General features: G+C 37.1%; 1 long non-coding RNA gene across 5 annotated transcripts in view; it reads left to right on the top strand.

Moving 5' to 3' along the window:
• LOC132354058 (uncharacterized) overlaps window positions 1-25,864 on the top strand; it is a 172,944-nt gene that overhangs the window by 65,681 nt on the left and 81,399 nt on the right. The window contains exon 1 of one of the 5 annotated variants that reach the window (XR_009499167.1): window positions 3,306-3,381. The exons of the other annotated variants lie outside the window; for them this stretch is intronic. This is a non-coding gene — a long non-coding RNA (uncharacterized LOC132354058). Of the gene's footprint in view, window positions 1-3,305; window positions 3,382-25,864 lie in introns of those variants that run through there. 5 annotated transcript variants of the gene reach the window in all.

Genomic DNA, 25,864 nt, shown 5'->3' with positions numbered 1-25,864 from the left:
TGGCTTATGATTTTTATTGATACATAGTTCTCTTTTACTGCCAAAAGAAAAACTGTGAGTCTGGAAGGAAGAATTAAAAGTAGTAGCTTCTTAGGAAATTAGTGCTGCAATGAACTATGTCAGTTTGTTCTTTAAGCAGGTCTGGCAATTACCTTGGAATTCTAGGCTTTCATATTTTTTCCAAGTGTTTTTCTTTATGCTTCATCATTCCTGATGAAAGAAATGAAATAGTTAAGAGAAAAGCTACAGGTTGTTCTGAAAAGACACCAAGTTTCTCAGAGAAGTGGTTATCTTTGGTGGTGCTCTGACCAACAGTGCTCAGAGCTACACTGGTCCAGTGAGTAAAGCATGGCTTTTTTGAGTCATAATACGCTGTACCTTTTCTATTCCCATTGCTGCTTCCAGGATTTCTTATCTCCTGCCCTGGCAAATCATAACACACACACACACACACACACACACACACACACACACACACACACACACACACACACACACACACACCATCCCTGTCCAGTGCACCCAGTGGTGGGGGGAGGGGGCAAAAAAGACAAAGTCATTTATATAATGTGTCTCCCTGCTGAGCCCTTAATGGCCGAAGCTTTTGTTCTGCATTCAGTGGCTGCCGTGTGATGGGCAGGAAGCTGCAGTCTCCCTTTGTTCCATGGCCTTATTCAGCAATTTAGATCCATCATAAAAATCAAATATGCATGTTGCAATCGCCTTGCCTACAGCAGCTTCAATTTTCACCTTTCTTTAATTTGAACTCCACAGGGGAAAAAAGAGGAGAAAGGGAGAATGGGGGGGGGGGAATTGTTCTGTGTTTTTGCTTAGTGGACTGTGAAAATAGGCAGTAATGAAAAAATATATTTTTAATCTCATAGATGCATCCCATTCAAAACAGCACATACCACCAAACCAGACTGGTAGAATCCCTTCTGAAAATGCCCTCAAACCATACCAGTTAGCTAAGGCTCCAAAACTGGATGTGAAATGATGGGAAAAGAGAAAAGCATGAGAGTATTACAAAAGAGTAGAAACAGGCAGACTGTCTTTCAGGCTTGAGGAGTCATCCTTTTCAGAGAGGTGACACTACACCACTTCTAATTATGGCCAAAAAGAATGTTTTATGTTCAGCTGACAGTCATGAGTTTCTTTTGTAAAAGAAATGATTTGGGGAAAGGGTTCATAGAGGGAGTGAGAAAGAGATTACATTTAAAGATATATTTCCTCTCCAAATAAAAATGAACACATTGACAGAGATGTTTTTGTCCACTTATTGATTTGCACACTATATTTAAAAATTTCCCAGAACTTCAAAGGATGTGCTCCCTGGGGTTCAAATAAATTTGCATCAGCAGCTTTGATATTGATTATTCAGAAAAATACAGAAACCCTTTACCTATTTCATTATTAGACTTAAGCAGTGGCTTTACAGAGGGGTTCGTGCCCTAATATAAACAATATGGCCAATATTTATTCGATTTATTAAAAAAATGAAAGATCTGAAGAACTGTGCCTCTTTATGCCTGGTTTCACTTACAATATAGATTTTGAAGGCTCAAGCTAAAGTTGAAGCCGACCAGTTTGAAGATTCTTTGCCTGTTCTTATAAATGGAGCTTTTTTAGGGTAATTCCAGGGAGATTTGCTGGAGGCAACATTACACAGACACTGAACATAATATAGCATGGATGCACACTAAAACAGTGATGTTGGGGATCATTCAAGGTTGAAAAGCCTTTGATTGTCTTGAGTGGAGCTTCTTCTGGAAGAGGTACTGAATGAGTCTGGGATCAAAACCAATTTCACAAGTTTGATCCAGTTGTAATATGGAAATCTACCAGATTCTGCTATGACTAATTAGAGATGTGTAAAGAGGGTTTCTCTTTCCCAACATTATTGATTTTCCTTTCAAACCCCCTAGTTTCACAGAGAAAACCTCTGGCATTTAAAAGTGTTCAATTTACTACAGTTCACTGATGCATGTAATCTTTGCTAACTGCATCCCATTTTCTCTGAACTTGGTTTTTCAGGCCCTCTTATGTTCTGGGTGTGTTTTAGATTTACTTTAGGTTTTGAGTGAAATCAAAGATGCACCCAGGACACATGAGCACTGAGAGGATAAATTTAATACTGAATTTTTTTTTAGTTGTAATTTTTCCCTTCCCTCCATTGGAAATATGGGGAATTATCCATGCCCATAAAAAAGTGTAATTTTAAAAAGTGGATTCTACACAATTTAAGCTTACGTATGAGTCAAGGGATTTATGTCTTCAATCTTATCTGTCCTGGAAAAAGTGAAAAAGTTAAGATGGCTAATAGTACTTGGAATTTAAAACATTGGAGAAAATCTGTGATTGAATAGCATAACTCAGGCAAAAGCTATGGCTCTATGCCACCTCAACTCCTCTCTCCCCACCCCATCTTTTAACACTGCCCCATATCTTTTAGAATACTGTGAACAGATATCATACCCTGTAACTTTTCATTGAAGTCCGGGTCATATGCTGGCATTTTATGTTTTCAACTTCTCTCATGAGGAAAGATGCTAGATAGATGTATCAGATGATAAACATTGCATATTGGAGAGTGAAGCCTTTTCTCTTTGAATTTAAGATAATTTAATATATAAGGTATATCTTTAATTGAACATTTTCCTCTCTTTCATATGGGAACTTTTTTTGGTCCTTAGCTCTCTCTCCTTAAGAAATAAATTGTAGAAGGCACAGAGGTAAAAATTGTTTGACTATTTTCTTGACCAGTCTTCCTTTTCAGGGCACCTGGTTTACATTTCAGTCATTCCAACTACGAACATTATTCTTACCTATGCTTTACACATAAATGTTAAATTTCTTTTCCCTCAAGATTTGAGAGTACTCAGAGTGCCTCTTTCCCCTCGGTATTAAATCCATGTTGAACTAATGACAAGTCTCAATATATACAGTCTGTGTATATATATATATATATAGAGAGAGAGAGAGAGAGAGAGAGAGAGATTTTATATATATAGCCTGTATATAGAGCCTGTCTCTATATATACAGTCATGTAGAAGTTGAGGGTACAGCCTCCAGAATTATACATTCTCTGTTCCAATTCTTTTCCATCCTTGACCAGCTCTATGACCTTGGGAAATTTAGGCCTTAGTGTCTTCATTTGTAAAATGAGTATACGAAGATAATAGCACCTGATTCATAGGATGGTGAGAATTAAAAGAGATTCTGTAAAATGTTGTTTCAGGTTGGGTTCCTAGGGAAGCAAACTCTCAGGTCAAACTTAACATTCAGGATGTTTATTATTTATTAGGAAGTGCATTTTGGATCAACACCTGTGGGAAATGAGCTGTACTGCATCCCAACAAAGACCTCAGCCAACCCCACAGGTAAGTTTTTTCAGTGAGAGCTGACAGTTGAGGGCTGTCTTCTTTTAGGACTCCCATCAACTGGTGAAATAAGTCCTTCATTCCTGAGGGGGATCTGGGTGGCATGTTACAATGTCTACCAGAAGTATTTAGTAAGTGTTCAAGAAATATTAGTTATATAGTAGTAACAGTGTATATTTACTTACTAGACCATTCTTATTTTTCATGATCCCAAACAGTTGCTCCCATTATATATTTTAATTACAAGAGGCAGTATAATGTTGTGGGAAGAGCACAGCTCTGGGACTGGACTTCTGGGTTTGAGTCCCATTTCCCCAACTCTTTGAATAGTGCCAGGCATGTGATATACTCTCTTGTGCTTATTGTTATTACTATTTTCTTTCTTCTCTTAAGTTAGACATGTAGGTACTTTGGAATCAGAGAATTCTTGGTAAAAAACCCAGCTCTATCACTTACCAGCTCTTTTGATCATGGGCATGTTATTTAATGTGATACTCAGTTTTCACATCTATAAAATAGAAATAATGATGTCCTTCATAGAACACACCAAGAATATGAAGGAATTATGAGCCTGTGTTTTAGTTCCTTATCTGAAATATGGGAATATCTTACCCTTGGGATATTGTGAAGATTATGTGAGCTCATATATGGAAAGCATGTAGAATGATGCCTGACACGAGGTACACATTCAGTTAAGTGTTAGCTATACGACAATTGTATAAAGCCCTCTACATAGTGCCTTGCATATGATAAGCACTCGGATATTATTTTTGAAGTCTGTCAAGGATGTTTTCTTTCTTCTCTCCTTTTAGCCTTTATTTCCTATTTCATCTGGCCTGCTGTTCCTTTCTTTTTGATTATTCCTTTCCTCTTCCCTCACTTCCTTCAGGTTTTTGGATGTGATATGTGGGTCAACATTAAACCATATCCTCTAACAACTTTAAAAAAGTTAATTTTTTTTGGTTCTTGAGACAATAAAGCTGATGAGTGATTAAGCATTATCTTCAGGTACAGGAAGGCTCTTGTTACAGAAAGGATGGTTGCCCGTTCTTGTGCATCTTCAGGACAGAAAAAGAGAAATATACTTAAATGTTGCATAAATACAATATGGATAACCAAAGAGAATGATAGAATCTCCAACCCTAAGAGAGGCTAGACACAAAGAATATTCTTAATTTACCTAGAATAGCTGTGTACATGTGTTCCCAAAGAAAAGAGAAGATTCTTTGTTTTCCTATGCATAATGAAAAGGTTATTTTTTAAATTTTTAATTTAATTTTTATTTCTTATTGGAGTATAGTTGATTTCCAATGTTGTGTTAGTTACTGGTGTACAGCAAAGTGATTCAGTTATACATATACATATATACATTCTTTTTCAGATTCTTTTCCCATGTAAGTTATTACAGAATACTGAGTAGAGTTCCCTGTGCTATACAGTAGGTCCTTGTAGATGATCTGTTTTATATATAGTCGTGTGTATATGTTAATCCCAAGCTCCTAATTTATCCCTCCCCCCCAACCTTTCCCCTTTGGTAACCATAAGTTTGTTTTTGAAGTCTGTGAGTCTGTTCTGTAAATTCCTTTGTATCATTTTTTAAGATTCCACATATAAGTGATATCATATGTTATTTGTCTTTCTCTGTCTGACTTCACTTAGTATGATAATCTCTAGGTCCATCCATGTTGCTGCAAATGGCATTATTTCATTCTTTTTTTATGGCTGAGTAATATTCTCTTGTATATATTTACCACATCTTCTTTATCCATTACTCTGTAGATGAACATTTAGGTTGCTTTCATGTCTTGGCTATTGTAAACAGCACTGCAGTGAACTTTGGGGTGCATATATCCTTTTGAACCATGTTTTTTTTCCAGACATATGCCCAGGAGTGGGATTGCTGGGTCATGTGGTAGCTCTATTTTTAGTTTCTTAAGGAACCTCCATACTGTTCTGCATAGTGGCTGTACCAGTTTACATTCCCACCAACAATGTAGGAGGGTTCCCTTTTCTCCACACCCTCTCAGTACACATGAAATCTTGTGCGCACCCTGGAGTCTCTGTTTTCCCCAGTCCTATGGAGCTCTTGCACTTGAGCCCTACTGGCCTCAAAGGCAAATGCTCTGGGGACTCCTCTTCTCAATGCCAGACCCCCAGGCTGGGTAGCCTCACATGGGTCTCAGAACTCTCAGTCTTGTGGGAGATCCTCTGTGATATAATTATTTTCCAGTTTGTGGGTCGCCCAGCTGGCAGGTATGGGTTTTGATTATATTGTGAAAGCACCGCTCCTACCATCTTGTTGTGGCTTCTTCTTTGTCTTTAGATGTAGAATATGTTTTTATGGTAGGTTCCAGTCTTTTTTTGTCAATGGTTCTTCAGCAGTTAGTTGTGATTTTGGTGTTTTTGTGACAGGAGGTGAGCTCACGTCCTTGTACTCTGCCATCTTGTCTCTCACCCCTTGGGAAGATTCTAATGAATCCCCTTCTAGCCCCATGATCCTCTGATTCTGTTTTTCCCAAACATTTTAACTATAAATATTACCTGCTAGTGTGTACCTCGCTTGGGCTATATTCTTCTCTTGTCATACTGTCCTTCCTGGTTTCATAATAGCTGATGCCCTTTATAAACATGTCAGAAAGGATCTTAGTTTGGCACAGCCATCTGCTATTTCTAACAACTTATAAACGTTTTCTCTTTACAGTAGTGTGTGATAGTAAATAATAAGGTAGCCATAACTTTCTTTTGCACTCCAGTGGAAATAAATAGCCTGAATAAATTCACCTTATTCATACACAGAGTTTTTTTGTTTTTTTGTTTTTAATAGCTACTTTATTTATTTTTATTTATTTTTGGCTGTGTTGGGTCTTCGTTTCATGCGAGGGCTTTCTCTAGTTGCAGCAAACGGGGGCTACTCTTCATCGTGGTGCAGGGGCCGCTCTTCATCGTGGTGCGCGGGCCTCTCACTATCGCGGCCCCTCTCGTTGCGGGGCACAGGCTCCAGACGCGCAGGCTCAGCAGCTGTGGCTCACGGGACCAGTTGCTCCGCGGCATGTGGGATCCTCCCAGACCAGGGCTCGAACCTGTGTTCCCTGCATTAGCAGGCAGATTCTCAACCACTGCACCACCAGGGAAGCCCCCCAGAGTTTTCTTTTTTATTATTATGTTTTAGATTTAAACACTGCCAAGTGTTAACATTTTACATTAAATTGTTATTTTGACAGGAATTTGATAGTATAATTATGGCCTTTATAATCAATCATGTAGAAAATCATCTTAATTAAATAAATGAAAACTTAAGGAAAAGGAACATTTTGCTTGAGTTTATTCCATAGGAATAAGAGGAAGAGTGGCACAAAATAGAAGCAGACATCTGTGGAAATAAAGGAGACAAATCTGCAGTTCTCAATGTCCTAGACTTCTCTTTTGAGGATATTATCATGTAAAGATCTAGGAAATACACAGCTTCAAACATACCCATATATATATATATATATGGGTATATATATATATATATATATGCTGTATTTTGATGGCAAAGCTATCATCTTCATCATACTTTGAACTACTGTAGCATCTCCTACCCAAGAATCTCAAATTCCCAGAAATTCTATACATAATAGTTATTACACGTTAAAATACATGAATCATAGACCTTTTCTTCATGCAAGTCCCTGGGAGTGTATGAATTATATCTCATTGTTTTTATAACTTTTTCTTTGGGTTCCTCCTGATTATCTCCACTGAAGAGAGACCTGTGCCCTGTTGGTAAGTTTTTTAGAGACTTCATGGCACAGGAATATTCTCAATTATATTTCGTCATTAAGGCGTCATTCCTCAAGAATTTGAGGAGGCTAGATGGATTGTGAATGTGAGTGTGTGTGTGTAACCCACTAGAAGTTTTTTTTTTTTGTATTTTCATATCTCTTGTGCTTGGCATGTAGTTGGTGCTCAATAAATAATAATAGTTGAGTGACTCCATAAAAATATGTTGTTTTTTTACAGTTATTCTTTTGGGATGCTGTATTTTTATTACATCAATGTCCAAAACAGTTCTGGAATTGCCTTCAGAGCCTGCAGTACAGTCTTTTGAATACACTCATCTTTTCATATCAGTTAACATGTACTGACTGCCTATGGGGTGTGTGTGTGTGTGTGTGTGTGTGTGTGTGTGTGTGTGTGTTTATTTATTTATTTATTAATTTATTTATCATCATGATTTCACCCATCAGTAGTTCATTTATTTTTAATTATAGCAATTGCCTGCCAATCTTCCATCTGTTAGTAACTGAGTGCTGAAAGGGGACAGTGAAAAATAAGAAATGGTTCCACTCCTCCAAGAGTTATAATTTAGCAATGTATGTACAAATTAAAATGTATGTACAAATTCTATTTGTAGAAGAAGTATCTGAGTGAGTTCCACGGAAGAGATAGCATCTCAGATGGAACTTGATGGATGTGGACAGCAGGCACAGAGAAAATTGTAACCAAGTCCCAAAAGCAGAAAAGCATTTGGTTTGGTCAGAGAATGATGAATAGTAGTTAAGCTAGGAAAAAAAACAGGGAGATAGATCTCTGGAGCCAGAATCCCTGGGTAAAAATCTTTGTAGTGAAACATATTATCTGCGTTCTTTGACAGGTGATTTGAACTCTGTGTCTTGGTTCCTCATCTGTAAAATGGGGATAATATTTTTACCTACCTTACAGGGTTGATTTGAAGAATAATAAGTGTAACCACCTAGAATAATGCTGGGCACATAGCAAGTACTATGTAAGTGTTAGAAGGTGAGAGAGTGGAGAATCTTCCCTGGAAGCCACTGAAAGTTTTTGAGCAAGAGGGCAAAAAGATAGGAGTTATGCTTTGAGAAGATGATCTTGGTGGTACTGTGCATAATTGATCATCAGAAAGACATTAGTTAAAAGAGAGAGGTCTTGGAAGGAGAAATGAGGGCTTGGACTGGGACATTGACTGAGGGAATGAAAAAGAAAAGATGGATGCAAGAGATATCATAAGGTCCCTAATGACACATGCATACTAACTTCTAAAGCTTTTGAATTGAGAGTATCTTTGTTTTTGAAACAATCAAGAGTCATTTGGAAATAAATCTAGTGACAAAGGTGGGAGATTTTTAGTTATATAACAAAAAAGATGAATTTTAATAGTAGTTAGGTGGATTTTGTCTGTGGCTTCTGAAACTGATACTCAAGGCAATTCCAGAAGAAATTTGCTAGAAAACAAAAAATGTATATAGTACATTTATCAGTGGAATAAATATGTAATTTTCCCCACTGTAAGGGAAAATCCTCACTTGGTTGTATGAATGTTAGTGTACTTATTTTAATCATCAGTAATATTGTACATACTAACTTTTTAATGAAAACATTTAATAAAGTTTAAAAATAAGTCATAATTTATAATGATAATTTCTTGCATACATTCTTATAGAATGAGGATAAAAATACTTAAAGGATAAGGACCATAATTTGGCCTTTTATTCATTTTACTTACCATTTTCTGCTAATATATGTACCTCTTGGATGTTACCACATCTTGTTGATATTCTTTCTTTCTGTTAATATTTGTTTTTATATTCTATTAAAAAAATACCAGCTACTTAAAACAGAAAAAGGAAGGGAGGGTGGCAAGCCAGGATTTGTCAACTTTAGTAACGACGGAAGCTGGAGATGAGACTTCTGTTACACTTGGGTGATCTGAAAGGCTTTGCATAGCTGTTCAAAGATGCATTCTTGTACTGCCATTTTCTATATTCTATTGCAGTCCTGATAACGTTGGGTTTATTAAGGGTCTCTTTACCATATTGTTTGCCTTTGTGTAGTTCACTAAATGTTGTCCTCTGTGCTGATTCTATCAGCTTTCTCACTTTACACCTGTCCTGGAATGATGATAAAGGGCCGAAAGTTTCCCTGAAAGAATTTCATATGAAACATTGAACACTATGTTTTACTTAAGACATCCTTTTCAGGTAAATGAACCACAATGCAAGTTTTTAAAGTTAAATTGCTACAAATGTTTCCAAGATAAACATACAACTTATAAATCTTTAAAAATTATCAATTAATGAATACATAATGGGATATACATTTGCACAATAATCCACAAAATACAATGATTAGTAATGAGCAGTCAGTTAGGAAGGGCTCTTGTGACTGGAGACTACACCAAAAGCGGGGTTCTTTTCCACCAGATATGTCCAAGGAAGTCGACATCTGTTTTCATTTCCCATAGTGAAAAAAGGTTTGAAACAATGTGTGATATCCTAAAAATGAAACAGAACTCCTTGATGAATTAAGAGCAGAAATCTGGATGGAAGTCATTGTGAACTGTAGTCTCTGCCTCTGGTTGAAAAGAAAAGACAGTAGGAAAATCCTTCAGTCATCAATTTAACCAAAAACGTCAAGACTGCCATTGGAGATACTGGAAGGAACTGGGTTCTCTTTGTCAATTCCAACATAGGACTTTCATATTGATATTTGTTACCTAAGCCTTATTTTGTAAATGAAAACATACAAAAAAATCATTTGGCAGCAAAAATGCCAGTAATTATTTTTGAAACATAGTTGCTTCTCAGCTTAAGGTTAACCATTTGCTACCTGTATCTTCTGCCAAATCCAAACATAATGGGTTTGCCAAGCCCAGTAGTGGGAGATTGAGCGGCAAGAGACAGATTCAGGCTGCTAATTCTTCAGTATAACATCAGGCCAGTGAAACTGGAATGGGATGGAACCCATGATGGGCACGTTCCAAATTCCTAGATAAATCAACAAAGGAAACATATGAACACCCAAGAGTGTGAGATTGAATTCTCAGCCCTGGATGCCATTCCCTCCTTGAGTACTCAGAAAATTCAAAATTAACTCTTGGTTATAAACAAAAAAAATTACCTGCTCTAACCGGCCTGTTTTCATTTGTTAGCTATGGTGTCTTAGTCTGTTTGGGCTGTTAAAACAAAACAGCATACACTAGGTGGCTTATAAACAACAGAAATTTATTTCTCACAGTTCTAGAGACTGGGAAGTCCAAGGTCAAGTTATCAGCAGATTTGGTGTCTGGTGAGAACCTGCTTCTTGGCTCAGATGGCTGTCTTTTCTCGGTCTTCACATGGGCAAGAGGTGTGAGGGATTTTTCTGGGGTTTCCTTTATAAGGGTACTAATCCCATTCATGAGAGCTCTGCCCTCATGACCTAAACATCTCCCAAAGGCCCCAGCTTCTAACACTACCACATTGAGGGAATAGGTTTCAGCATACAAATTTTGGGGGAACACAAATATTCAGTCTCTAGCACATGATGTTATCTTGTAGCTATTCAGGGCAGCAAATTTGTACTAGTCCGAAAAGCAGAAATAAAAACTTCACTTTTTTCAGGGACATTTCTGGCAAATGAAAGCAAGAACTTTACTGTCTGTTGGAAATGGCAATAAAAACTCCAAAACTCTTTGAAATAACACATTTTGTTACTCTTCTACATTCTACTGACTGTCCTTCTTACCAGTGCTTTGAAAGGAATTTGAGCAGTAGCTGGGCACACAACCATGCCAAGAATTTAAATTGAGCTGAGGGCCTTCAAGCAAATAAGACTTCTGATAGCAAACAGAATTCCCTGGTTTATAGGTTTTTTAATATAACTAGTTGTTATGCAGAATAACCTCCTGTGGGATATTGATTACTGAAGTATGTGTAAGCACTTGCTACATTGTGAAGCATCACCAAACGTATCTCCTTTAGGATTGTCCCCTTCCCATTGATGGATATAGTGGTCATTCATTCACTCAACAAATGTTTACCAAGTGCATACTATGTGCCAACTACTTTTTATAAGTACTAGAAAAATAGTAATGACTAAAACATAAAATTTTATGCATAAATATGTAAATAAAACAAAAATGCATAACAAAAATGAATTAATAAAGAACTTCAGAAAGTGTTAAGTGCTGTGAAGAGAAAAAAGCAGGCTATTGAAATAGAGTGTGAGGAAGATTGTGAGTTGTGGGCAGGGAACAAGGAGAAACATTTTAAATAGGTTAGTCAGGAGAGGTCAATCTGAGGATCTGATAGCTGAACCAGAGCCATGCGTGTTGAGAAGTCTGCCATAAATTCCAGGTGGAGGGAACAAGCATTGTGAAGACTCTGTGACAGGAACACACTTGGCTTATTCAAGGAATGACAAGAAGGCCAAGTCATATAGTAAGTAAAGATCCTTGGAACTTGTAATCTTATAGCCACAGCATGACAAATGAATGAGAGAAGATAAGAAATGCTAAAATCTCTTTACTTATAAATTTTTATTTTTGCATGTGTCCTTTCATAGTTAAAAAGGCAAGATGAACCATTTTAAAGAACAGAATTATCTTGACTGTTTTACCACTTTCCCTTAGTGTCCTTAGAAATCTTTACCTTCGAATACCATGCCTCCATTCCTCCTTCTTTGACTATTCAGAAATATTCTCCCCAATGCTTACTTTTTGATAAAATTTACAAAGGAAATAGAGATTATTTCTTTTATGCCTTTTCATTATAATCTTATCAAAGAAAATGGTGGAGAGGAAAATGCTGAAGAAATACATACTATAGTAATTATATCTTTTGAAACAAATTCTGCCTTTGTTATAATAGATTCAGGCCATTATGTTCCATTAGGTCAATGTCACATGTGAATTTGGGCAGGTTATGTAACCTCTCTTGAACCCCAGTTTCCTCATCTATAACATGTGGAGGTTGATCTCAGGGTTGTAAGGATTACATGAGATCGTGCACACAGCGTGTTTAGCATAGTAGTAGGCACATAGAATAGATCATGTTTATGGAGCACTTACTGTTATCATGAACATCTTCATTCCTTCCAGTCACCTCCCAGTAAACCTTTTCTGCAAACTTCAAAGAGCCCCAATAAAGCTTTATGTTGGCTTTTCCCTCAGCTCATGCCACTGATCAAATATCTTTCTCTTCAGTGTCCAGCTGAAAGAAATTGTATATTTATGAGACCATCTTTTGGTAACAAAAATGCCAGGAACCAGTGGTCTACTAAAAACCTAGTATTAATTCAGGCTCCTGTCAAGCTCCTGACAAAACCTATACACACGGTGTAGCTATGCCAAGGATTCCAGAGCATAGGTGAAAATGTGTGAGTATGTAGCCCTTGATCTCCTGAGCTGCATTTGGCAAGTCTCTGGTCATTCATTTCTGTCTAATTAATGACATTCCTGGCATATGGGGATCATATAACACAGAATGTGTTCATACTCTGCCTGCAGAAACCCACTTTGTTCTCTACCTGAAAAAAAAAAATTGGCAACCTCTGCTTTTTGTTTCTTTATTGTGTAATTTTGAGTACAGTTGTTCTCTCTTTCTCTTCTTTCCCTCCCTCTCTCTCTCTCCCTTTTTCTTTTCTTTTTTCCCCCTCCCTCCTCTCTTCCCACCTCTTCCATCTTTCCCTGTCCTTTTCTCCCTTCCTCCCTCCCTCCCTTTTCTCTCTTTCTCTCTCTCTTGCTTTTCTAGTAAAGGGAGAATAGAAGAACCTTTGTGGGGTTGGAGGTGGTCATATAATAGGAGGAAACTAACATCATCATCTGAACTGATTCTAGAAGTTTTCTTGAAACTCAAGAATAAGTTTGTTTCAGTAATGCTAATGTGATCATGGTCCTCTGAGAAGACCATGATCATTCCCACTGTCACATTTTAGCATCTGCTATTTTCCTTGCCTAAATGCTTTTTTCTCTTCTTTCATCCTTGAAGACCAATCTTAAATCTCACCCCTTCCAGTAAATCTTACTAACTCTGGACTTGGTTGATCTTTGTTCTTCCCCCCACTATGCTGTTAGATACTTTTTGCTATTTAATTCATATTATTGAGCCTTGCATATAAGTTTAAAGGCTTGTTTTCCCAGTTTAAGTTTTTTTTAGAGCAGTGACCATATCATAGACATTTTTAGTTTCTCATTGTTTCCATTTCTCCCCACCCAACAGTGATCATGCTTTTTTTTTTTTTTTTTTTAGTTTAGTTTTGGCTGTGTTGGGTCTTCATTGCTGCATGCGGGCTTTCTCTAGTTGCAGCGAGCGGGGGCTACTCTTCATTGCGGTGCGCGGCCTTTTCATAGCAGTGGCTTCTCTCGTTTTGGAGCACGGGCTCCAGGCACTTGGGCTTCAGCAGCTGTGGCACGCAGGCTCAGTAGTTGTGGCGCACAGGCTTAGTTGCTCCGCAGCATGTAGGATCTTCCCAAACCAGGGCTCCAACCCGTGTCCCCTGCATTGCCAGGTGGATTCTTAACTACTGAACCACCAAGGAAGTGTCCCAATCATGCTTTTTAAAACACCTGAACATTCCTCCTTCCAAGGAAAAGGCCATGTTAGCAAAGTTTTAGACCTTTTGAACTGAATCAAAGACAACTGTATATTTTATAGCATCATAGATACTACACAAGGCAAAATTTAGCTGTTCTTGTAAGAAGCCTATCTATAATACAATAACAGACTGAGTTCAGTTAGAATGCCTCAGGGCATACCTCTATACCCTGTTTCACCGCAGATTTCCAAGTGAGTTTAGAACATCTGAGTCAGAGCATCTCCAGAGTCAGTCTTCTCTGGAGAAGTCATGCCAACCCCCAAATAAGTTAAAAATCCTTGAAGAAAAACTAGTTTTTCTTGTTTCTCCTATTATATGTGTTTGATCCATTTAGCTTCTCATTTATACCACCACCAGAAGCTAAAGAATGAACACCAGAAGCTAAAGAATGAACACCAGTCATTCACGTTTTAAATTTTTTGTTGATAGGTTTAGCGATTTGGCTAGAGAAGATAGGGAAAAGTCTGGAGTAAGAAGAAATTTAGAGACTTTGATTTTCATTTATCCACTCCTTCATTTCATCAGTTAATGACAAACCATAAAAACAGATTAACACTTAAAAGGAAGATCACTGTATATCTTCAGAAGGAAATAATACTTGTTGAAGTTAAAAAATATGGGAGATTTCAAAATAAAGAGGATGGTAGCTAGTAAGCTTTATTAGATAAACCAAAGAATATCATTGAAATCCTGAATAAACAGACCATCTAACAGAGGAAGATATCTCTACTTGGTAACTGCATCCTGCTGTGTAAGTTTAAAAAGGAAGAAGAGAAGACAGTGCTGAGTGAGGTGCCATGTATACCTGGATGTACGCTATTAAAAGAGGTGCTTGATTGCTCAGTAATTGCAGGGCTAGGATCTTGGGGAGGCCTTTGTCATCCCTCCTTGGCTGACACCAGACGATAGTGTGGCTCTGTGATAAGAAACAGAAGACTAGTGTCTCCATGGTAACTAACTGAGCTCTATATATTACACCTCATTACAAATGAGGATGGATAGTAAAAAAAAAATAATATATTAACACAAAGAGGGAATATATGTGTGTGTGTGTGTATGTGTGTATGCATGTATTCTGTCTTCTATCTAGAAAATGAATAAAATGAAATAAAAATGTGATCTCATTGAAGGGACAAGGTTGATAGGCCTTTTTCCCCATTGCTGCAGGTAAATATTTCGTTTTTCAGTTCCTCTGATGGTTTTGTTCTGAACCCACCAGCTGTAGCTTGAAAGATTAATGATGGGCAGCAAAAGAACCTGAGAAGAGGCAGAGAGTGAATAGAAACCAGCACCAGAGAAGAAAGAGTACTGCCTGGCCTTTGGGACAAATAAATAAGGATTTACTCAAGTCTGCTAGTTTCATCCCCATAGCAGGAAAACCTGGAACCCATTAGAATGGAAACCTGGAGACTTTTATAATATAATGGTTCTTAGAGTTCCAGCCTTGTACGGACTAGTGACAGGAAAAAAGAAAAAAAAGAGGAAAGGAAAACCAGCAGTTTCTTTCTAATTTTCTCTTCTGTAGGTATTGATTTTACTTTAACACAACTAACTTTACTGTGTCTCTCCTCACATAAGACCATTACACCTATGTGTAGATCTTTATAAGGTTAAACACATCTCCTGAAAGCTTAGCCTGTCTGTGTCATGAAAAAGACCAAATTAAAGAAGTCATCAGTGAGTAAACCATTAACACGAGAAATTAAAAGTTTTGATTCAAGACACAGAATGCAAATATTTGGTCAGAGAACAAAGACCCAGGAGCTTTTTGCAACTATTATATTAGCTTTGATGTATTAGTCCATCTGCCTTTAAATGAATGGCTTTAAACTCTGAAAGAAGGATCTTTGGTAGCCCAGCAGGGATTTTTGCTGATCCTTAAGGTTAGTTCCTTCCCTGCCTGTGTCTCTTTCTCAACCACTTTAATTTCTGAACAGGTATTTGGGTCATTGCTAGAAACGGAATAAATGTATTTTTGAAACAGAATAGCTATTTCATTTAATCTAAGTAACAGTTTTCTGCCTTTCAGTCCTTCCTACTGATTTCTTGCTCTTGTACAAGGCTTGTGAAAACTCTTCATTAGAGTCTTCCAAGATAGGGGTGACAAAAAAAGGGGGGTGGTGTTGGTATATACCCGAGAGGAATCAAAATATATGTCCACACAAACACTTCTACACAAATGTTCATAGCCAAAAAGTGGAAACAGCCTAAACGTCTGTCAACTGATGAATAAATGACTATATGTGGTATATCCATACAGTGGAATATTATTCAGCACTGAGAAGGAATGAAGTACTGATACATGCTACAACATGGAACGTTGAAAACATTATACCAAGTGAAATAAGCAAGTCATAAAAGACCACCTATCATATGATTCCATTTCTAGAAAATTTCAAGAACAGGCAGATCTATAGAGACAGAAATGAGAAGAGTAGTTGCTTAGGGTTTGGGAAGGGGCATGGGGAGGTGAGAGTGACTGCTAAAGGTTACAGGGTTCCTTTCAGGGATGATGAAAATGTTCTAAAATTGTGGTGATGGTCATAAAACTTTCTGAATATACTCTAAGAAAACATTGCACTGGACATTTTAAATAGGTGAATTGCATGATATATGAAATATGTCTCCATAAAATTGTTACAGAAATAAAGGATCTAGGTGGAGATGAAGATAGTGATCTATAACTAGGATGACCATGTGTCCTGATTTGCCCAGAATTGTCCCAGTTTTTGCCAGTTGGGCCAATGAATTATTAACAGCCCTGCTTTTCCTTTCAAAACTGTCCTGTTTAGATGGTAAATTATATGGTCATCCCATATATAAAACCAGAAGTACTATGACTTTCTTCAGTGTGTCCTAAAGTTACCTAATGAAAATATCACTTGGAGTTCCTATTAAAAGTAAAGATTCCTGGGTCCCTCTCATGGATTCTAATTCAGTAGGTCAGAGGTGGAAACTGATGTTTCTAATAATTATCTAGTGCTTCTTATAAATTTTTGGCATTCACTTTTCTACTTTGTATTAAAAAAAGAAAAAGAGCTGACCTAATTACCTTTGGGGGCAAATAGAATTCCAGGGAGGTATGAGAAGGCTCTGCAGGAAACTTGCCGGTCACAGAAGGGTAGAAATGAACTCTGACTGTGATGAAGATCAAGAGAGCAAAGGGAATAACATACAGCACAAGTGATACTTATAAGAAATATCCTTCTCCTCTTCCTTTTATTTTTAAAAGAAAATATATGTAACATCTATTATTCTGTAAGAATGAGTGAGGACAAAACTAGTAATGGTCCACCTGGAAGTTTGATCTCCAAAGTGGCCAAAGGTAGAGGAAGGTGGGTTCCAGGAAGGATATCCCTGGGTACTGCTGTCCTACCTCAGAACCTGATATCCACTGCCTTCAGTCAGACCCTTCTGGCTGGTTCCATTCTACAGCCCCTGACTCAGAATTGTATTGCTGTGAACGCTTTAGCACCAGGCTCAGAGGCAAAAAGAAGAACCCTCAGGTGAGGCAGAGGTCTCAGAAACATAGGAAAATGCAAGAAACTTGAGCTTCAGGACAATTGTTTTTAATTGCCATAGACTGAAGGTTTATGGCCCCCCAAAATTCATGTGCTGGAACTTAATCCCCAGTGTGATGGTATTTGGAGATGAGACCTTTGGGAGGTGATTAGTAATGGGGGTAGACCGCTCATGAATGGGATTAGTGCTCTTATAATTGAGACCCCAGAGAGATTCCTTATCTCTTCTGCCATGTGAGGACATAGTAAAAAAATGGCTGTCTGTGAGTCAGGAATTGGGGTCCTCACCAGACACCAAATCTTCTGGTGCCTTCATCTTGGACTTCTCAGCCTTCAGAATTGTGAGAAATAAATTTCTGTTGTTTATAAGCCACCTTGTCTATGGTATTTTGTTATATCAGACTGTGCAAACTAAGACAACAAAGAGGAACAAAGGAAATTGGCAGTAGTTCTTTTTGAATCAATATGAGCACTAGGGTATATAGCACAATATGAACCAAACTTTGATAAAAAGCAGTGTGATAATATGCATGTATATAAATGTATATTATTGAATATTTGAAATTATTTGTGATTTATCATAATGCAGCATTAACTTCTGTTTAAAATATTTAGTCTTCATTGCATGTCGTTCATATGGAAGAACTCTTCACAGATTCAAATTCTGAAATGAAGATTGTGCTGAAGAAGCCAGTGTATTCCCACATGTGCGAAATAGTCATAAAATGTCTTAAGGAGGAGGAAAAAGTCATTATGAACCTGTTCTCTCATTTGGCCAGATTGCTTTAATTCTCAGCCGTTTTTGCTTCTTTAATCAATCAAGAAAAAGCTCTCCTGCAGATTCAGAACTTAGAGGAACACTCCTCCTTGCTCCTGTCCATGTCCAAGCCTCTTGATCTCCAGGGCAGAGGTTGACATCTGGGGAGATTTCTTTGTTTCACTTTGTTCCAGCAGACTGAAATATTCAGGCCTTTTACTGGAATTTGAGAGTCTTCTTTCTCTCTTAGGTGCTATCTAAAATTTTTCAGCAGTTTAAAAAGTATTCTTAAAATGTTTTAAAAGGGATTCCTAAGTAGTTGAGGGACCTCCAGGGTGAATATTACTATTATTAAATAACACAAAGTAAGCTTCTATAGTTTCTAAGCTACTGCTTTTTAATGGAACATTCCATGTGTGCCTTTTAGGCTCCAATGTGACATTGATAAGATGTGTTAACTCATCAGATCAATGTGGCGATATTAATTATCACAGGAATATTTAGATGCCCAGGTTTGGTGCTTCTGTATGATTGGACATACATAGACTGGAAAGGAAAGCAGAAGTTTAACATTGTCCGAATGACAAATATTTGGAAAGTTTTAAGAAGTTTTGACCACAAGGATTACAAATTTTAGGATTTCAGTGATGCAGATTTCCTGGATCCTGATAAGCAACAGAAATGAATTAAAAAATTTTTTTATTTTATACTGGACTATAGTTGATTTACAATGTTGTGTTGCTTTCAGGTGTACGGCAAAGGGATTCAGTCATACGTATACATATATATATTTTTCTCAAATTCTTTTCCTATTTAGGTTATTACAGAATGTTGAGCAGAGTTCCCTGTGCTATACAGTAGGTCCTTATTAGTTATCTATTTTATATATAGTAATGTGTATATATCAATCCCAATCTCCCAATTTATCCTCCCCTCCCCTCTCTCCCCCTGTAACCGTAAGTTCATTCTCTAAGTCTGTGAGTCTGTTTCTGTTTTGTAAATAAGTTCACTTGTATCATTTTTTTTTTTACATTCCACATAAAAGCGGTATCATATGATATTTCTCTTTCTCTGAAATACTTCACTTAGTATAGTAATCTCCAGGTCCATCCATGTTGCTGCAAATGGCATTATTTTATTCTTTTTAATGGCTGAGTAATATTCCATTGTATATATGTACCACATCTTCTTTATTCATTCCTCTGTAGATGGACATTTAGGTTTCTTCCATGTCTTGGCTATTGTAAACAGTGCAATGAACATTGGGGTGCATGTATCCTTTTGAAACATGTTTTCTTTGTATATATGCCCTAGAGGGGGATTGCTGGATCATATGGTAGCTCTATTTTTAGTTTTCTAAGGAACGTTCATACTTTTCTCCATAGTGGCTGTACCAATTTACATTGGCAAACCAACAGTGTAGGAGAGTTCCCTTTTCTCCACTCCCTCTCCAGCAATTATTGTTCGTAGACTTTTTGAAGATGGCCATTCTGACTGGTGTGAGGTGATACCTCATTGTAGTTTTGATTTGCATTTCTCTAATAATTAGTGATGTTTAGCATACTTTCATATGCCTCTTGGCCATCTGTATGTCTTCTTTGGAGTAATGTCTATTTAGATCTTCTGCCCATTTTTTGACTGGGTTGTTTGTTCTTTTGATATTGAGGTGCATGAGCTGTTTGTAAATTTTGGAGATTAATTTCTTCTTGGTCGCTTCATTTACAAATATTTTCTCCCATTCTGTGGCTTCTCTTTTCATTTTGCTTATGGTTTCCTTTCCTGTGCAGAAATTTGAGTTAAATTAGGTCCCATTTGTTTATTTTTGTTTTTATTTCCATTACTCTAAGAGATGGATCGAAAGAGATCTTTCTGCGATTTATGTCAAAGAGAGTTTTGCCTGTGTTTTCCTCAAAGAGTTTTATAGTATCCAATTTTACATTTAGGTCTTTAATCCATCTTGATTTTATTTTTGTGTATGGTGTTAAAGAATGTTCTAATTATATTTTTTACATGTAGCTGTCCAGTTTTCCCAGCACCATATATTGAAGAGACTGTCTTTTCTCCGTTGCATTGTCCTGCCACCTTTGTCATTGATTAATTGACCATAGGTTTGTGGGTTTACTTCTGGCTTTCTATCCTGTTGCATTGATCTATATTTCTGTTTTTGAGCCAGTACCATACTGTTTTGATGACTGAAGCTTTGTAGTACAGTCTGAAGTCAGGGAGACTCATTCCTCCAGCTTTGTTTTTCTTTCTTAAGACTGCATTGGCTATTTAGTGTCTTTTGTGTTTCCATAGGAATTATAAAATTTTTTGTTCTAATTCTGTGAAAAATGCCACTGTTAATTTCATAGGTATTGGATTGAATCTGTAGATTGCTTTGGTTGTAGTCATTCTGACACTATTGATTCTTCCAATCCAAGAACACGGTGTATCTCTCCATCTGTTTGTGTCACCTTTGATTTCTTACATTGGCGTCTTATAGTGTTCTGAGTACAGGTCTTTTGCCTCCTTAGGAGGTTTATTCCTAGTATTTTATTCTTTTTGATGCAGTGGTAAATGGTATTGTTTCCTTGATTTCTTTTCTTGATCTTTCGTTGTTAGTGTATAGGAATGCAAGAGATTTCTGTGTATTAATTTTGTATCCTGCAACTTTAACAAATTCATTGATGAGCTCTAATAGTATTCTGGTAGCGTCTTATGACTTCCTATGTGTAGTATCATGCCATCTGCAAACAGTGATAGTTTTACTTATACTTTTCCAATTTGGATTCCTTCTATTTCTTTTTCTTCTCTGAATGCCATGGCTAGAACTTCCAAAATTATATTGAATAAAAGTGCCGAGAGTGGGACTTCCCTGGTGGCGCAGTGGTTGAGAGTCTGCCTGCCAATGCAGGGGACACGGGTTCGAGCCCTGGTCTGGGAGGATCCCACATGCCACGGAGCAACTAGGCCCGTGAGCCACAATTACTGAGCCTGCGCGTCTGGAGCCTGTGCTGTGCAACAAGAGAGGCTGCGACAGTGAGAGGCCTGCGCACCGCGATGAAGAGTGGCCCCCGCTCGCCACAACTAGGGAAAGTCCTTGCACAGAAACGAAGACCCAACACAGCCAAAAATAAATAATAAATAAATAAATAATAAATATACTCTGATATAAAAAATAAATTTAAAAAAAAAGTGCTGGGAGTGGACATACTTGTCTTGTTCCTGATCTTACAGGAAACGCTTTCAGTTTTTCACCACTGAGAATGATGTTAGCTGTGGTTTGTCGTATATGGCCTTTATTATGTTGAGGTAGGTTCCCTCTATCCCACTTTCTGGGAAGTTTTTTTTTTATCATAAATGGGTGTTAAATTTTGTCAAAAGCTTTTTCTGCATCTATTGAAATAATTATATGGTTTTTCTTCTTCAGTTTGTTAATGTAGTGTGTCACATTGATTGATTTGCAGATATTGAAGAATCCTTGCATCCCTGGGATAAATCTCACTTGATCATGGTGTATGATCCTTTTAATGTGTTGTTCGATTTGGTTGCTAGTATTTTGTTGAGGGTTTTTGCGTATTTGTTCATCAGTGATATTGGCCTGTGATATTTTTGTCTGGTTTTTTTTTTTTTTTTTTTTTATAAATTTATTTATTTATTTATTTATTTATGGCTGTGTTGGGTATTCGTTTCTGTGCGAGGGCTTTCTCTAGTTGCGGCGAGCGGGGGCCACTCTTCATCACAGTGCGCGGGCCTTTCACTGTCGCGGCCTCTCTTGTTGCAGAGCACAGGCTCCAGACGCGCAGGCTCAGTAGTTGTGGCTCACGGGCCTAGTCGCTCCGTGGCATGTGGGATCTTCCCAGACCAGGGCTCGAACCCGTGTCCCCTGCATTGGCAGGCAGATTCTCAACCACTGCGCCACCAGGGAAGCCCTTTGTCTGGTTTTGATATCAGGGTGATGGTGGCCTCACAGAGTGAGTTTGGGAGTGTTCCTTCCTCTGCAATTTTTTGGAAGAGTTTGAGAAGGATTGGTGTTAGCTCTTCTCTAAATGTTTGATGGAATTCGCCTGTGAAACCATCTGATCCTGGACTTTTTGTTTGGTGGAAGTTTTTTAATCACTGTTTCAGTTTCAGTGCTTGTGATTGGTCTCTTCATATTTTCTATTTCTTCCTGGTTCAGTCTTGGGAGGTTGTATCTTTCTAAGAATTTGTCCATTTCTTCAATTTTCATTGATCTTTTCTATTGTATTCTTCATCTCTATTTCATTTATTTTTTAAATTTTAATTGGGGTGTAGTTGTTTTACAATGTTATGTTAATTTCTACTGTACAGCAAAGTGCAGTTCCCTGTGCTATGCAGCAGGTTCTCATTAGTTATCTATTTTATACATATTAATATATATATGTCAATTGCAATCTCCCAATTCATCCCACCACCCCCTTCCCCACTTGGTGTCAATGTGTTTGTTCTCTACATCTGTGTCTCTATTTCTGCCTTGCAAACCAGTTCATCTGTACCATTTTTCTAGATTCCACAATATATGCATTAATATACAATTTATTTTTCTCTTTCTGACTTACCTCACTCTGTATGACAGTGTCTAGGTACATCCATGTCTCTAAAAATGACCCAATTTCATTCCTTTTTCTGGCTGAGTAATATTCCATTCTATATATGTACCACATCTTCTTTATCAGTTCCTCTGTAGATGGACATTTAGGTTTCTTCCATGTCTTGGCTATTGTAAACAGTGCTGCAGAGAACATTGGGGTGCATGTGTCTTTTTGAATTATGGTTTTCTCTGGGTATATGCCCAGTAGTGGGATTACTGGGTCATTTGGTAGTTCTGTTTTTAGTTTTTTAAGGAACCTCCATACTGTTCTCCATAGTGTCTGTATCAATTTACATTCCCAGAAACAGTGCAAAAGGGTTCCCTTTTCTCCACACCCTCTCCAGCATTTATTGTTTGTATATTTTTTAATGATGGCCATTTTGACCAGTGTGAGGTAATACCTCATTGTAGTTTTGATTTGCATTTCTCTAATTATTAGTGATGTTGAGCATCTTTTCATGTGTCTCTTAGCCATCTGTATGTCTTCTGTGGAGAAATGTCTATTTAGGTCTTCTGCCCATTTTTTGATTGGTTTGTTTGTTTTTTTGATATTGAGCTCCATGAGCTGTTTGTGTATTTTGGAAATTAATCCTTTGTCCATTGATTTGTTTGCAGATATTTTCTCCCATTCTGAGGGTTGTCTTTTCGTCTTGTTTACGGTTTCTTTGCTGTGCAGAAGCTTTTAAGTTTAATTAAGTCCCACTTGTTTAGTTTTGTTTTTATTTCCATTACTTTGGGAGGTGGGTCAAAAAAGATCTTGCTGTGATTTATGTCAGAGAGTGTTTTGCCTATGATATCCTCTAAGAGTTTTATAGTGTCCAATCTTACATTTAGATCTTTAATCCATTTTGAGTGTATTTTGTTTATGGTGTTACGGAGTGTTCTAATTTCATTGTTTTACATGTAGCTGTCTATTTTTCCCAGCAGCACTTACTGAAGAGACTGTCTTTTCTCCATTGTATATCCTTGCCTCCTTTTTCATAGATTAGTTGACCATAGGTGCGTGGATTTATTTCTGGGGTTTTTATCCTGTTCCATTGATCTGTATTTCTGTTTTTGTGCCAGTACCATACTGTCTTGATTACTGCAGCTTTGTAGTATAGTCTGAAGTCAGGGAGTCTGATTCCTCCAGCTCCACTTTTTTCTCTCAAGATTGCTTTGGCTCTTAGGCGTCTCTTGTGTCTCCATACAAGTTTTTAGATTTTTTGTTCTAGTTCTGTGAAAAATGCCATTGGTAATGTGATAGCGATTGCATTGAATCTGTAGATTGCTTTCGGTAGTATAGTCGTTTTCACAGTATTGATTCTTCCAATCCAAGAACATGGTATATTTCTCCATCTATTTATGTCATCTTTGATTTCTTTCATCAGTGCTTTATAGTTTTCTGAGTACAGGTCTTTTACTTCCTTAGGTAGGTTTATTCCTAGGTATTTTATTCTTTTTGTTGCAATGGTGAATGGGATTGCTTCTTTAATTGCTCTTTCTGATCTTTTGTTGTTAGTGTATAGGAATGCAAGAGATTTCTGTGCATTAATTTTGTATCCTGTAACTTTACCAAAGTCATTCTTTTCCAATTTGTATTACTTTTATTTCTTTTTCTTTTCTCATTGCCATGGCTAGGACTTCCAAAACTACCTTGAATAATAGTGGCGAGAGTGGACATCCTGGTCTTATTCCTGATCTTAGAGGAAATGCTCTCATTTTTTCACCATTGAGTATGATGGTTGCTGTGGGTTTGTTATATATGGCCTTTATTATGTAGAGGTAGGTTCCCTTCCCTCTATGCCCCCTTTGTGGAGAGTTTTTTATCATAAATGGGTGTTGAATTTTGTCAAAATTTTTTCTGCATCTATTGAGATGATCATATGGTTTTTATTCATCAATTTATTAATATGGTGTATCACATTGGTTGATATGTGTATATTGAAGAATCCTTGCATCCCTGGGATAAATCCCACTTGATCATGGTATATGATCCTTTTAATGGGTTGTTGGATTCTGTTTGCTAGTATTTTGTTCAGGGTTTTTGAATCTATATTCATCAGTGATATTCGTCTGTAATTTTCTTTTTTTGTAATATCTTTGCCTGGTTTTGGTATCAGGGTGATGCTGGCCTCGTAGAATGAGTTTGAGAGTGTTCCTTCCTCTGCAATTTTGGAAGAGTTTGAGAAGGATAGGTGTTAGCTCTTCTCTAAATGTTTGATAGAATTCACCTGTGAAGCCATCTAGTCCTGGCCTATTGTTGTTGCAAGATTTTTAATCATAGTTTCAATTTCATTACTTGTGATAGGTCTGTTCATATTTTCTATTTATTCTTGGTTCAGTCTTGGAATGTTATACCTTTCTAAGAATTTGGCCATTTCTTTCAGGTTCTCCATTTTATTGGCATATTGTTGCATGTAGTAGTCTCTTAATGACACTTTGTATTTCTCAGGTGTCAGTTGTAACTTATAGGTTTTCATTTCTAATTTTATTGCTTTGAGTCTTCTCCCTTTTTTTCTTGATAAGTCTGGCTAAAGGTTTATCCATTTTGTTTATCTTCTCAAAGAATCAGCTTTTAGTTTTATTGATCTATGCTGTTGTTTTCTTTGTTTCTATTTAATTTGCTTCTGCTCTGATCTTTATGATTTCTTTTCTTCTCCTGACTTTGGGTTTTCTTTTTTCTTTTGCTAGTTGTTCTGAGTGTAAGGTTAGGTTGTTTATTTGAGATTTTTCTTGTTTCTTGAGGTAGGATTGTATTGGTATAAAATTCTGTCTTAAAACTGCTTTTGCTGCATCCCATAATTTTTGGGTCATTGTGTTTTTATCGTCATTTGTCTCTAGGTGTTTTTTGTTTCTTCTTTGGTTTCTTCAGTGATCTCTTGGTTATTTAGTAGCGTATTGTTTAGCCTCCATGTGTTTGTGTTTTTTACAGTTTTTTTCCTGTAATTGATTTCTAATCTCATAGAGTTGTGGTCAGAAAAGATGCTTGATACGATTTCAGTTTTCTTAAATTTTCCAAGGCTTGATTTGTGACCCAAGATGTAATCTATCTTGGAGAATGTTTTGTGTGCACTTGAGAAGAAAGTGTAATCTGCTGTTTTCAGATAGAATTTCCTATAAATATAATTAAATCTATCTGGTCTGTTGTGTCATTTAAAGCTTGTATTTCATTATTAATTTTCTGTGTGGATGATCTGTTCTTTGGTGTAAGTGAGGTGTTAAAGTCCCCCACTATTATTGTGTTACTGTCTATTTCCCCTTTTATAGCTGTTA

Source organism: Balaenoptera ricei, chromosome 19 (genome assembly GCF_028023285.1).
Source record: "Balaenoptera ricei isolate mBalRic1 chromosome 19, mBalRic1.hap2, whole genome shotgun sequence".
NCBI classification, from domain to species: Eukaryota; Metazoa; Chordata; class Mammalia; order Artiodactyla; family Balaenopteridae; genus Balaenoptera; species Balaenoptera ricei.
The sequence above is the reverse complement of the archived record's forward strand: the minus strand, read 5'-3'. Positions and strand labels throughout refer to the sequence as shown.